The following is a 15,394-nucleotide window of genomic DNA, read 5'->3' on the forward strand; positions in this document are numbered from 1 at the left end:
TAGAGACAAGTTAGGGAGGAAAAGGTTAAAAAAAGAAAGTCTCAAGAACTGGGGCAAAGAGCTCACTTATATCTTCTCGATTGGAAGGTCATAGCTACTTGGAGGATTACAACACTGCGCCTATCTCTGTGAGTCAGTACAAAGACCAGCGCTCGCTGAAGGTGATCTGTATTTCACCAACACAGGCAGAAAGCCGAAGAGTAGCAGAGCAATCGGAGGGTGAACTGTCTGCGGGAAATCTGTAAGTACTGCCTGAAACCAGCCTGCTCAAACAATCAGAACTAAACTCCAAAAGTAAAATCGATTTGTGGTAATTTACCAAACAATTCAGTGACAAGCTGGTTAATAGTTTGAAGAGATTTGTTTATAAAGTTATTTTATCAATCTACACGGGGAGTTTGATGCTGAAGAAGTTTTTTTTTTACAGTTTTGCCCTCTCCCCTCTGAAAGGCACTGACTTGCTGGGCACAGTTCCCCAGGCATGGCCCACCCTCTGGTACCCTCATGGTAATCCCTCATGGGTGAGCCTGGGCAGTGAGTGTTGACCGGGAGGTGGGAGTGCCCAACACAATCGAGCCCATCCTTTCCAGCAGAAGTCACTGGACAGTGACCATGAGCAGGATCCCTGGCTCACTTTTCGTCTCCCTACCCCAGGGGGCACTGAGGAAAATTATAACCACCCCCTCCCTCCTAACTGCTGCTTTGGTTGAGACCTTCCTGGTCTGTATGGGGCAGTTCCAATGCTGGGCAGTGGATCAATCCACTGAGAAAGGGGGGAACTTTCCTATGTTTTCAGCTGTGTGAGAATGTGTGTTTGCTGGGCGTTCTGCCTGGTTGGTTTCAGGAGGAAATTCCTGAACAGGTCTGTGGTGGTATCCCTCTGATAATGTCAAGTTTCAAATGGTGCTTCCAGAATGATGAAAAAGACATTTTGATGCAGACATTTTCAAGATGACTGCCATCTTGTACAAGTTGGTTCTAGGTTTAGTCAGAGTTTTAGCAGAAACAATCAGATTCCACACTGCAGCTCAAGCTATAATTCTGCAGTGCTGTGTAATGATCCGAACAGGGCAGTAAATGTTCACTGGTGGACATGTTACTTGGCTGCGTTGCAGCAGATGGGAAAGGACCCCAATTGTTTCACGCACAAGGTAACGCTTCAGTTGTTAGGAAGCCTGGGACTGCCTGTTGAAAGAGGGCACAAAATAAAGAATCTGGAGCACAGATCAAGTTCCATCCATGGATCTAAACAGGCGATTCAAACTTTAAATCCAAAGAGATGAGCAGAAGCAAACACCTAAAGCAGGTGCGATGTTGGAAATGGTCTGGCTCTTACACTGAGTGGGGAGGGTGGGAGGGGGTGGAGACAGCCGATCTCGGAGGGGGCAAGCACGGGCTGGTGGTGTTTCTGTGGAGCCAGGTGGAACATTCCTGCTTCCTCTTGGCCCCATAAAAACTCTCCACCGAAATCTCTGGGCCTTCTGTGAAGCGGCAGCCAGTGGCCCCTTTAAGGGCGGCTGGTGAGGCAACTCGCCACCTGATACAAATGGGAGGAGCTTGTGCGACGCAGGAAGAACCCATCTGTACTTCAAATTGCAAACAGTGCCTGACAGCAAGTGGAAGACACTGATTTGCATATTTAAAGGCCCCTCCCCACCCCGCTGTTTCAGTCGGGTGTGCTACTCGCCCATTTACACACCCGCCTGAAAATGGCATCAGGCAGGCATTGGGCATCCATGGGGTGGCCGAGGTGCCCCCCCACCCCCGTCCCCAATATTCAACTGGCGGTCGCCCGCTTTTCAGGCGAGAAATGGGCAGTCAGCAGTTGAGAATGGCCCCCAGTGTGTCTGGCTGTGGAGGAAAAGAAGCGGTGAGAAGTGGTGAAACTGGAAGCTACAAGGGAGCAATACACCTTCAGGGAGGAGGAGGAGAGTGGGCGCAGGTTTCAGTGCCAAGGTGTGGAAGGTCCACAAGAGCATCAGTTGGGAGAAAAAGAAAGAGCAGCGACATGCATTGGAATTGGCGGAGAGAGCGGTAAGTGAGCACAAATCCGGTGATACCGTCCATAGAATGGGTAAAAGGGAACGATTCTCTCCTGTCTGGGACTGTACGGCCCGTGTGTGTCTCAGTGTCAGCTCCTGTACATGTACAGTACACAGTGGGTAAAAGGGAACGATTCTCTCCTGTCTGGGACTGTACGGCCCGTGTGTGTCTCAGTGTCAGCTCCTGTACATGTACAGTACACAGTGAGTAAAAGGGAACGATTCACTCCCGTCTGGTACTGTACGGCCCGTGTGTGTCTCAGTGTCAGCTCCTGTACATGTACAGTACACAGTGGGTAAAAGGGAACGATTCTCTCCTGTCTGGGACTGTACGGCCCGTGTGTGTCTCAGTGTCAGCTCCTGTACATGTACAGTACACAGTGGGTAAAAGGGAACGATTCACTCCCGTCTGGTACTGTACGGCCCGTGTGTGTCTCAGTGTCAGCTCCTGTACATGTACAGTACACAGTGGGTAAAAGGGAACGATTCTCTCCTGTCTGGGACTGTACTGCCCGTGTGTGTCTCAGTGTCAGCTCCTGGACATGTACAGTACACAGTGGGTAAAAGGGAACGATTCACTCCTGTCTGGTACTGTACGGCCCGTGTGTGTCTCAGTGTCAGCTCCTGTACATGTACAGTACACAGTGGGTAAAAGGGAACGATTCACTCCCGTCTGGGACTGTACGGCCCGTGTGTGTCTCAGTGTCAGCTCCTGTACATGTACAGTACACAGTGGGTAAAAGGGAACGATTCACTCCCGTCTGGTACTGTATGGCCCGTGTGTGTCTCAGTGTCAGCTCCTGTACATGTACAGTACACAGTGGGTAAAAGGGAACGATTCACTCCTGTCTGGTACTGTACGGCCCGTGTGTGTCTCAGTGTCAGCTCCTGTACATGTACAGTACACAGTGGGTAAAAGGGAACGATTCACTCCTGTCTGGTACTGTACGGCCCGTGTGTGTCTCAGTGTCAGCTCCTGTACATGTACAGTACACAGTGGGTAAAAGGGAACGATTCACTCCCGTCTGGTACTGTACTGCCCGTGTGTGTCTCAGTGTCAGCTCTTGTACATGTACAGTACACAGTGGGTAAAAGGGAACGATTCACTCCCGTCTGGTACTGTACGGCCCGTGTGTGTCTCAGTGTCAGCTCCTGTACATGTACAGTACACAGTGGGTAAAAGGGAACGATTCACTCCCGTCTGGGACTGTACGGCCCGTGTGTGTCTCAGTGTCAGCTCCTGTACATGTACAGTACACAGTGGGTAAAAGGGAACGATTCACTCCCGTCTGGTACTGTACGGCCCGTGTGTGTCTCAGTGTCAGCTCCTGTACATGTACAACACACAGTGGGTAAAAGGGAACGATTCACTCCTGTCTGGTACTGTACGACCCGTGTGTGTCTCAGTGTCAGCTCCTGTACATTGTACAGTACACAGTGGGTAAAAGGGAACGATTCACTCCTGTCTGATACTGTACGGCCTGTGTGTGTCTCAGTGTCAGCTCCTGTACATGTACAGTACACAGTGGGTAAAAGGGAACGATTCACTCCTGTCTGGGACTGTACGGCCCGTGTGTGTCTCAGTGTCAGCTCCTGTACATGTACAGTACACAGTGGGTAAAAGGGAATGATTCACTCCCGTCTGGTACTGTACGGCCCGTGTGTGTCTCAGTGTCAGCTCCTGTACATGTACAACACACAGTGGGTAAAAGGGAACAATTCACTCCTGTCTGGGGTGATTCATTTCATTGAAAAGACCAGTTTTAAAGTGAGTCATTTGCACAGATCTTGACAGGGTTTATGAAACGAACTCCGAATTGCGGTTTTGCGGATTATTTCGATGAATGGCTCCACAGTCATTCGTTCTTTATTGACCGTGAGGGGATTCGGTGCAGGGTTTGAACCGAGCAGGATTTCACACTGAAGGGAACATCTGATATCAGGATTGGAACACGGGGGAAGCAAGTGGAGTGCAGTGCAGAAGTCAAAATAGTTTGGCCTGAAAATCGCCAGGCTCAGCCCTATTTCCACTGGGTTGGTAGTTGAGACAGAGTTCAGATAAATGCTGTTGGAAAACATCTGGTTACAGAAGGTATGGAAGGAAAAGACTTCTCCAACGAGCATGCATAGCACGTTAGAGCTGGACAGATGGGACAGAGGAGCACTGGAACTTTTACAGGGAGATCAGAGCTAAAACTGATCAGAGAAAGGTACATCATTCAGAAAGCACTGGGTCTGAGAGGAGAGAGAACAGAAAGGGACTGTTGTCAGAGGAGGGATTTTTATTTATAATTTATTCCTCAAATCAGGAAGGTTCTGATACGTTGAAAATCAGGTGTCACTGATTTATTGAGCATGGAGCACATGCAATATTACACAGTCCTGAGTTTCAATTGACTTAACTTTCCTTGCTAAACAGGCAAAGGCTAAAGGTTAAAATTACTACGATATGAAGAGACATCAATAGCAGTACAAAAATAGCTGACTTCAGGACAGTTTGATTAACCCTTTCCTTACACAGTGACTGTGCCTGTGTTGAAATGTGACTCGATTGCATGAAGTCTAATCTGAATTCAGGTGAAGGAATTAAAGTGCTCTTGTGGGCCTTAAATGGTAAACTGGTAACTGAACTCGAGGTCACGATCAAACTGAACAGAGAGCTATGGGCAGACCCACCTTGAGTACTGTGTCCAGTTCTGGTCAGACCCACCTTGAGCACTGTGTCCAGTTCTGGTCAGACCCACCTTGAGTCCTGTGTCCAGTTCTGGTCAGACCCACCTTGAGTCCTGTGTCCAGTTCTGGGCAGACCCACCTTGCGTCCTGTGTCCAGTTCTGGTCAGACCCACCTTGAGTCCTGTGTCAAGTTCTGGTCAGACCCACCTTGAGCACTGTGTCCAGTTCTGGTCAGACCCACCTTGAGCACTGTGTCCAGTTCTGGTCAGACCCACCTTGAGCACTGTGTCCAGTTCAGGTCAGACCCACCTTGAGCACTGTGTCCAGTTCTGGTCAGACCCACCTTGCGTCCTGTGTCCAGTTCTGGTCAGACCCACCTTGAGTCCTGTGTCCAGTTCTGGTCAGACCCACCTTGAGCACTGTGTCCAGTTCTGGTCAGACCCACCTTGAGCACTGTGTCCAGTTCTGGTCAGACCCACCTTGAGCACTGTGTCCAGTTCTGGTCAGACCCACCTTGAGCACTGTGTCCAGTTCAGGTCAGACCCAACTTGAGCACTGTGTCCAGTTCAGGTCAGACCCACCTTGCGTCCTGTGTCCAGTTCTGGTCAGACCCACCTTGAGTCCTGTGTCCAGTTCTGGTCAGACCCACCTTGAGTCCTGTGTCCAGTTCTGGTCAGACCCACCTTGAGCACTGTGTCCAGTTCAGGTCAGACCCACCTTGAGCACTGTGTCCAGTTCAGGTCAGACCCACCTTGAGTCCTGTGTCCAGTTCTGGTCAGACCCACCTTGAGTCCTGTGTCCAGTTCTGGGCAGACCCACCTTGCGTCCTGTGTCCAGTTCTGGTCAGACCCACCTTGAGTCCTGTGTCAAGTTCTGGTCAGACCCACCTTGAGCACTGTGTCCAGTTCTGGTCAGACCCACCTTGAGCACTGTGTCCAGTTCTGGTCAGACCCACCTTGAGCACTGTGTCCAGTTCAGGTCAGACCCACCTTGAGCACTGTGTCCAGTTCTGGTCAGACCCACCTTGCGTCCTGTGTCCAGTTCTGGTCAGACCCACCTTGAGTCCTGTGTCCAGTTCTGGTCAGACCCACCTTGAGCACTGTGTCCAGTTCTGGTCAGACCCACCTTGAGCACTGTGTCCAGTTCTGGTCAGACCCACCTTGAGCACTGTGTCCAGTTCAGGTCAGACCCACCTTGAGCACTGTGTCCAGTTCAGGTCAGACCCACCTTGTGTCCTGTGTCCAGTTCTGGTCAGACCCACCTTGAGTCCTGTGTCCAGTTCTGGTCAGACCCACCTTGAGCACTGTGTCCAGTTCTGGTCAGACCCACCTTGAGCACTGTGTCCAGTTCTGGTCAGACCCACCTTGAGCACTGTGTCCAGTTCTGGTCAGACCCACCTTGAGCACTGTGTCCAGTTCAGGTCAGACCCACCTTGAGCACTGTGTCCAGTTCAGGTCAGACCCACCTTGCGTTCTGTGTCCAGTTCTGGTCAGACCCACCTTGAGCACTGTGTCCAGTTCTGGTCAGACCCACCTTGAGCACTGTGTCCAGTTCAGGTCAGACCCACCTTGAGTCCTGTGTCCAGTTCTGGTCAGACCCACCTTGAGCACTGTGTCCAGTTCTGGTCAGACCCACCTTGAGCACTGTGTCCAGTTCTGGTCAGACCCACCTTGAGCACTGTGTCCAGTTCTGGTCAGACCCACCTTGAGTACTGTGTCCAGTTCTGGTCAGACCCACCCCGAGCACTGTGTCCAGTTCTGGTCAGACCCACCTTGAGCACTGTGTCCAGTTCTGGTCAGACCCACCTTGAGCACTGTGTCCAGTTCTGAGAGTCGCACACAGGGTCACAGGGTCAAACTAGTCAAAGGTAAATTTAGGACTGGAAATCTTGCTTTTGAGTCAGTGCATTGTGGTTTCAAGCCTTCTGCAGGACTTGAGCATATAATCCAGGCTGACACTCCCAGTGACCCTCCACTGCCTTTTGTTTTGTCACACTGCTTGTCCGACATCCAATGATGGAGGAGCTACAATTTCCTCCAGTTAAATATTGGGATGACTGAAACCATAATCTTCGGCCCCCGCCATAAACTCCGTTCCCCAGCCACCGACTCCATCCCTCTCCCTGGCCACTGTCTGAGGCTGAACCAGACCATTCGCAACCTTGGCGTCCTATTGACCTCGAGATGAGCTTCTGACCTCATATCCGCTCCATCACCAAGACCGCCTACTTCCACCTCTGTAACATTGCCCGTCTCCGCCCCGCCTCAGCTCATCTGCTGCTGAATCTCTCATCCATGCTTTTGTCACCTTCAGACACAACTGGCCCTCTAGGCCGACCTCCCATCCTCCACCCTCCATAAACTTGAGCTCATTCAAAACTCTGCTGCCCGTATCCTAACTCGCACCAAGTCCCGTTCACCCATAACCCCCTGTGCTCGCTGACCTACATTGGCTCCCGGCCCGGGAATGCTTCAAGTTTAAAATTTTCATCCTCGTATTTAAATCCTTTCATGGCCTCGCCCCTCTCTATTTTTAGAACCTCCTCCAGACCTACAATACCCCTCCCCCTGCCAGAACTCTATGTTCCTCTGACTCTGCCCTCTTGTGCATCCCTCGCTCTTCACCCCACCATTGGCGGCCGTGCCTTCAGCTGGCTCGGCGGCAAGCTTTGGAATTCCCTCCATACATCCCTCTGCATCATCAACTCTCTCTCCTCCTTATCACCCATCTCCTTGACGGAGCTTTTGGTCATCCCCCTTGATATCTCCTTTTATGGCTCGGCGAAGAGCCTTGGGATGTTTTTCCATGTTAAATGCAAGTTATTGCTTAGTCATTGACGACGAGAAAACTGAGGGAGGATATGATGGAAGTATTCAACTTAATAAGGCCCAAGGATATAGAGGATAGGGTGAAAAGGGATAGTTTCAGGAAGGAAGGAAGTGTGACTTCACTGAGAGGGTGGTCTGTTTTTGGAGCAGTTTAACAAGGGATGATTTAGGACTTCATCTTTTCAAGGTAAAATTGGAGAGAAACACACACTATCAAATACAACTGGAAGCAGGAAGATGGACTAAATGGACCGATGGCTGCTGATTTTTATCGGCAGGTCAAAGTCAATTCTAATTGGTTAAGGACAGGGGTTAATCTCACCTAGGAGTCAAGTGCAACCAGCACGCAATCCTCTGGTGTAAACTTATCTCGATAACTGTTCACAGCGCTGGGTGGAAAAATGTGTGGTGTCACAAAAGGAGGATTAAAGGACCAGCCACATAAATACTGTGGCTACGAGAGCAGGTCAGAGGCTGGGTATTCTGTGGCGAGTGACTCACCTCCTGACTCCCCAAAGCCTTTCCACCATCTACAAGGCACAAGTCAGGAGTGTGATGGAATACTCTCCACTTGCCTGGATGAGTGCAGCTCCAACAACACTCAAGAAGCTCGACACCATCCAGGACAAAGCAGCCCGCTTGATTGGCACCCCATCCACCACCCTAAACATTCGCTCCCTTCACCACCGGCGCACAGTGGCTGCAGTGTGTACCATCCACAGGATGCACTGCTGCAACTCGCCAAGGCTTCTTCGACAGCACCTCCCAAACCCACGACCTCTACCACCTAGAAGGAAAAGGGCAGCAGGCACATGGGAACAACACCACCTGCACGTTCCCCTCCAAGTCACACACCATCCCGACTTGGAAATATATCGCCGTTCCTTCATCGTCGCTGGGTTAAAATCCTGGGACTCCCTTCCTAACAGCACTGTGGGAGAACCTTCACCACATGGACTGCAGCGGTTCAAGAAGGCGGCTCACCACCACCTTCTCAAGGGCAATTAGGGATGGGCAATAAATTCTGGCCTCGCCAGCGATGCCCACATCCCATGAATGAATTAAAAAAAAACTGAGAGCCTTCGGAGAGCATCGAGAGGAATCTCAGCCCATTAACAGTCTTTGTTGAGCCTGAAGGGGCAGGGGATTAAGAAATGTCAGGCAGAAATGAAGGGAAAGGAACACTGGGTACAGACAAGTGGCAGTGCCAGTGATGCCCAGCACCCGGCCCCCTGTCTGAAGGCTCCTTGTGAGGAGGGTTGTACTCAGTGCCAATCCATGGCACTACCCCCATAGGTCAGTATTACAGCAGGCCTGTGAGGAGATGCAGCCACACTTCAGGCCACAGCTGACCATTACTGACCTTGGATATGCCAGCCCTGTAAGTGCGACTCCATGAACTAATATGGCCTGTAATAGGAAAGGGAAGTGCAGGGACAGCTCAATTGTGTTGTGAGTTCAGCCCAAGTTGTATCTTTATTATTTTTGATTGTATCAGGAGCAGTAGGAAATGGATATATCCCAGCGGAAAACTGTATTCTGTTCATTGATATATTTGCTGTAAAATAAACCAGTTTGTTGGTTTACAGTTGGCTTCATCTCTGAAGTCTGCCTTCTGAAAAGAGGGAAATACACACGCAAAATTCAGCTCATAGTGTCTCGTACACACAATGAGCTGAATTGTTACAAATCCCATGTCACATGATCATTTAATTAGAAATTGGGTTCGTAAAGGTGCACTCCAGAACATAGGGGATGCCGGGACCATTTACAGGAGTAACGAGCGGCATTGAGCCTGACGATTCTCTACAGTCGACCCATTATTTTAGACGCACCCACCATCCGTTCATCTCCCCGCTGCAGAAACGTGTTCCAGTTCAATGAACTCTGCAGGAGGTCGAAATTAGAGGAAAAATCTTTGCTGCGTTGTGAGTGGGGACAATCCTCCTCTCACGTCTGTGTTTGTTAGTTTGTGAATAGTCAGGCAAAAGAAAACGAGGCCAGAGACCCAGGACGCTGCAGGTTCCAGTCAGACAATCAGTCCTCACATTTATTTTTGAGTCTGAGTTGGTGTGTTATGAGTGTCCACTGAGAATGAATAGTACATGTAGCACACGTTACATGTAGCTCATGGTACATGTAACTCATGGTACATGTAACTCGGTACATGTAGCTCAGGGTACATGTAGCTCATAGTACATGCAGCGCACGGTACGTGCAGCACACAGTAGATGGAGCACATGGTACATGTAGCTCATGGTACATGTAGCTCACGGTATATGTAGCTCACAGTGCATGTAGCTCACAGTACATGCAGCACATGGTACATACCGCACACAGTACATGTCATGCACACGACACACAGTGAATGGTACACGTGGTTCATAGTACATGCAATAGGCCGTGCACGGTACATGCAGCACCTGAAGAAAACAGAAGACGCTGTGCACAATACACATGCACAGTTCACACAACACACAGTACATGTAGTGTTCAGTATACACAGTGCACGGTACACTGGGAGCACAGGTCACACAGTACATGTAGTGTTCAGTATACATAGTGCACGGTACACTGGGAGCACAGGCCACACAGTACATGTAGTGTTCAGTATACACAGTGCACGGTACACTGGGAGCACAGGTCACACAGTACATGTAGTGTTCAGTACACACAGTGCACGGTACACTGGGAGCACAGGCCACACAGTACATGTAGTGTTCAGTACACACAGTGCTCGGTACACTGGGAGCACAGGTCACACACAGTACATGTAGTGTTCAGTATACACAGTGCACGGTACACTGGGAGCACAGGTCACACAGTACATGTAGTGTTCAGTATACACAGTGCACGGTACACTGGGAGCACAGGCCACACAGTACATGCAGTGTTCAGTATACACAGTGCACGGTACACTGGGAGCACTGGTCACACAGTACATGTAGTGTTCAGTATACACAGTGCACGGTACACTGGGAGCACAGGTCACACAGTACATGTAGTGTTCAGCATACACAGTGCACGGTACACTGGGAGCACAGGTCACACAGTACATGTAGTGTTCAGTATACACAGTGCACGGTACACTGGGAGCACAGGTCACACAGTACATGAGGGAATCTCTGAGATAGTGTCACAGGGACGTGAGGGAATCTCTGAGATAGTGTCACAGGGACGTGAGGGAATCTCTGAGATACTGTCACAGGGACGTGTGGGAATCTCTGAGATAGTGTCACAGGGACGTGTGGGAATCTCTGAGATAGTGTCACAGGGACATGAGGGAATCTCTGAGATAGTGTCACAGGGACGTGAGGGAATCTCTGAGATAGTGTCACAGGGACGTGAGGGAATCTCTGAGATAGTGTCACGGGGACGTGAGGGAATCTCTGTGATAGTGTCACAGGGACGTGTGGGAATCTCTGAGATTGTGTCACAGGGACGTGTGGGAATCTCTGAGATAGTGTCACAGGGACGTGAGGGAATCGCTGAGATACTGTCACAGGGACGTGAGGGAATCTCTGAGATAGTGTCACAGGGACATGAGGGAATCTCTGAGATAGTGTCACAGGGACGTGAGGGAATCTCTGAGATAGTGTCACAGGAACTTGAGGGAATCTCTGAGATAGTGTCACAGGGACGTGAGGGAATCTCTGAGATTGTGTCACAGGGACGTGAGGGAATCTCTGAGATAGTGTCACAGGGACGTGGGGGAATCTCTGAGATAGTGTCACAGGGACGTGTGGGAATCTCTGAGATACTGTCACAGGGACGTGAGCGAATCTCTGAGATTGTGTCACAGGGACGTGTGGGAATCTCTGAGATAGTGTCACAGGGACATGAGGGAATCTCTGAGATTGTGTCACAGGGACGTGTGGGAATCTCTGAGATACTGTCACAGGGACGTGAGCGAATCTCTGAGATAGTGTCACAGGGACGTGAGGGAATCTCTGAGATAGTGTCACAGGGACGTGAGGGAATCTCTGAGATAGTGTCACAGAGACGTGAGGGAATCTCTGCGATAGTGTCACAGGGACATGAGGGAATCTCTGAGATAGTGTCACAGGGACGTGAGGGAATCTCTGAGATACTGTCACAGGAACGTGAGGGAATCTCTGAGATAGTGTCACAGGGACGTGAGGGAATCTCTGAGATACTGTCACAGGGACGTGAGGGAATCTCTGAGATACTATCACAGGGACGTGAGGGAATCTCTGAGATAGTGTCACAGGGACGTGAGGGAATCTCTGAGATAGTGTCACAGGGACGTGAGGGAATCTCTGAGATAGTGTCACAGGGACGTGTGGGAATCTCTGAGATAGTGTCACAGGGACGTGAGGGAATCTCTGAGATAGTGTCACAGGGACGTGTGGGAATCTCTGAGATAGTGTCACAGGGACATGAGGGAATCTCTGAGATAGTGTCACAGGGACGTGAGGGAATCTCTGAGATAGTGTCACAGGGACGTGAGGGAATCTCTGAGATAGTGTCACGGGGACGTGAGGGAATCTCTGTGATAGTGTCACAGGGACGTGTGGGAATCTCTGAGATTGTGTCACAGGGACGTGTGGGAATCTCTGAGATAGTGTCACAGGGACGTGAGGGAATCGCTGAGATAGTGTCACAGGGACGTGAGGGAATCTCTGAGATAGTGTCACAGGGACATGAGGGAATCTCTGAGATAGTGTCACAGGGACGTGAGGGAATCTCTGAGATAGTGTCACAGGAACTTGAGGGAATCTCTGAGATAGTGTCACAGGGACGTGAGGGAATCTCTGAGATTGTGTCACAGGGACGTGAGGGAATCTCTGAGATAGTGTCACAGGGACGTGAGGGAATCTCTGAGATACTGTCACAGGGACGTGAGGGAATCTCTGAGATAGTGTCACAGGGACGTGAGGGAATCTCTGAGATACTGTCACAGGAACGTGAGGGAATCTCTGAGATAGTGTCACAGGGACGTGAGGGAATCTCTGAGATACTGTCACAGGGACGTGAGGGAATCTCTGAGATACTATCACAGGGACGTGAGGGAATCTCTGAGATAGTGTCACAGGGACGTGAGGGAATCTCTGAGATAGTGTCACAGGGACGTGAGGGAATCTCTGAGATAGTGTCACAGGGACGTGTGGGAATCTCTGAGATAGTGTCACAGGGACGTGAGGGAATCTCTGAGATAGTGTCACAGGGACGTGAGGGAATCTCTGAGATTGTGTCACAGGGACATAAGAACATAAGAACATAAGAAATTGGAGCAGAAGTAGGCCAATCGGCCCCTCGAGCCTGCTCCACCATTCAATAAGATCATGGCTGATCTGATCCCAACCACAAATCTAAAGAACACAAGAAGTCGGAGCAGGACCCGGCCACACAGCCCCTGGGCCCTCTCCGCCACCCACAGTGCATTGACCGATCTGAACGTGAGGGAATCTCCGAGACACTGTCACAGGGACGTGAGGGAATCTCTGAGATAGTGTCACAGGGACGTGAGGGAATCTCTGCGATAGTGTCACAGGGACGTGAGGGAATCTTTGAGATAGTGAAACAGGGACGTGGGGGAATCTCTGAGATAGTGTCACAGGGACGTGAGGGAATCTCTGAGATACTGCCACAGGGACGTGAGGGAATCTCTGAGATAGTGTCACAGGGACGTGAGGGAATCTCTGAGATAGTGTCACAGGGACATGAGGGAATCTCTGAGATAGTGTCACAGGGACGTGAGGGAATCTCTGAGATACTGTCACAGGGACGTGAGGGAATCTCTGAGATACTGTCACAGGGACGTGAGGGAATCTCTGAGATTGTGTCACAGGGACGTGAGGGAATCTCTGAGATAGTGTCACAGGGACGTGAGGGAATCTCTGAGATACTGTCACAGGGACGTGAGGGAATCTCTGAGATAGTGTCACAGGGACGTGAGGGGATCTCTGAGATAGTGTCACAGGGACATGAGGGAATCTCTGAGATAGTGTCACAGGGACGTGTGGGAATCTCTGAGATACTGTCACAGGGACGTGAGGGAATCTCTGAGATAGTGTCACAGGGACGTGGGGGAATCTCTGAGATAGTGTCACAGGGACGTGAGGGAATCTCTGAGATAGTGTCACAGGGACGTGAGGGAATCTCTGAGATAGTGTCACAGGGACATGAGGGAATCTCTGAGATACTGTCACAGGGACGTGAGGGAATCTCTGAGATAGTGTCACAGGGACGTGGGGGAATCTCTGAGATAGTGTCACAGGGACGTGAGGGAATCTCTGAGATAGTGTCACAGGGACATGAGGGAATCTCTGAGATAGTGTCACAGGGACGTGAGGGAATCTCTGAGATAGTGTCACAGGGACATGAGGGAATCTCTGAGATAGTGTCACAGGGACGTGTGGGAATCTCTGAGATAGTGTCACAGGGACGTGAGGGAATCTCTGAGATAGTGTCACAGGGACGTGTGGGAATCTCTGAGATACTGTCACAGGGACGTGAGGGAATCTCTGAGATAGTGTCACAGGGACGTGGGGGAATCTCTGAGATAGTGTCACAGGGACGTGAGGGAATCTCTGAGATTGTGTCACAGGGACGTGAAGGAATCTCTGAGATAGTGTCACAGGGACATGAGGGAATCTCTGAGATAGTGTCACAGGGACGTGAGGGAATCTCTGAGATACTGTCACAGGGACGTGAGGGAATCTCTGAGATACTGTCACAGGGACGTGAGGGAATCTCTGAGATCCTGTCACAGGGACGTGAGGGAACCTCTGAGATACTGTCACAGGGACGTGAGGGAATCTCTGAGATAGTGTCACAGGGACGTGAGGGAATCTCTGCGATAGTGTCACAGGGACGTGAGGGAATCTCTGAGATAGTGTCACAGGGACGTGAGGGAATCTCTGAGATAGTGTCACAGGGACGTGAGGGAATCTCTGAGATACTGTCACAGGGACATGAGGGAATCTCTGAGATAGTGTCACAGAGACGTGAGGGAATATCTGCGATAGTGTCACAGGGACGTGAGGGAATCTCTGAGATACTGTCACAGGGACGTGAGGGAATCTCTGAGATAGTGTCACAGGGAGGTGAGGGAATCTCTGAGATACTGTCACAGTGACGTGAGGGAATCTCTGAGATACTGTCACAGGGACGTGAGGGAATCTCTGAGATAGTGTCACAGGGACGTGAGGGAATCTCTGCGATAGTGTCACAGGGACGTGAGGGAATCTCTGAGATAGTGTCACAGGGACGTGAGGGAATCTCTGAGATAGTGTCACAGGGACGTGAGGGAATCTCTGAGATACTGTCACAGGGACATGAGGGAATCTCTGAGATAGTGTCACAGGGACGTGAGGGAATATCTGCGATAGTGTCACAGGGACGTGAGGGAATCTCTGAGATACTGTCACAGGGACGTGAGGGAATCTCTGAGATACTGTCACAGGGACGTGAGGGAATCTCTGAGATAGTGTCACAGGGAGGTGAGGGAATCTCTGAGATACTGTCACAGTGACGTGAGGGAATCTCTGAGATACTGTCACAGGGACGTGAGGGAATCTCTGAGATAGTGTCACAGGGACGTGAGGGAATCTCGGAGATACTGTCACAGGGACGTGAGGGAATCTCTGAGATAGTGTCACAGGGAGGTGAGGGAATCTCTGAGATAGTGTCACAGGGACATGAGGGAATCTCTGAGATACTGTCACAGGGACGTGAGGGAATCTCTGAGATAATGTCACAGGGACGTGAGGGAATCTCTGAGATACTGTCACAGGGACGTGAGGGGATCTCTGAGATAGTGTCACAGGGACGTGTTGGAATCTCTGAGATACTGTCACAGGGACGTGAGGGCATCTCTGAGATAGT

General features: G+C 50.6%; 1 protein-coding gene across 1 annotated transcript in view; it reads left to right on the plus strand.

Annotated features, from left to right (window-relative positions):
- Positions 1 to 1,982: 1,982 nt before the first annotated feature.
- The window catches only part of LOC137307316 (sterol O-acyltransferase 2-like), a 182,240-nt gene continuing 168,828 nt past the window's right edge, over positions 1,983 to 15,394 (plus strand). Inside the window, exon 1 of the mRNA XM_067976785.1 lies at positions 1,983 to 2,034. The gene's annotated coding sequence lies outside the window, so the exon portion shown is untranslated. The remainder of the gene's footprint in view (positions 2,035 to 15,394) is intronic.

The sequence above is a fragment of the Heptranchias perlo genome, chromosome X, assembly GCF_035084215.1.
Source record: "Heptranchias perlo isolate sHepPer1 chromosome X, sHepPer1.hap1, whole genome shotgun sequence".
NCBI lineage: Eukaryota > Metazoa > Chordata > Chondrichthyes > Hexanchiformes > Hexanchidae > Heptranchias > Heptranchias perlo.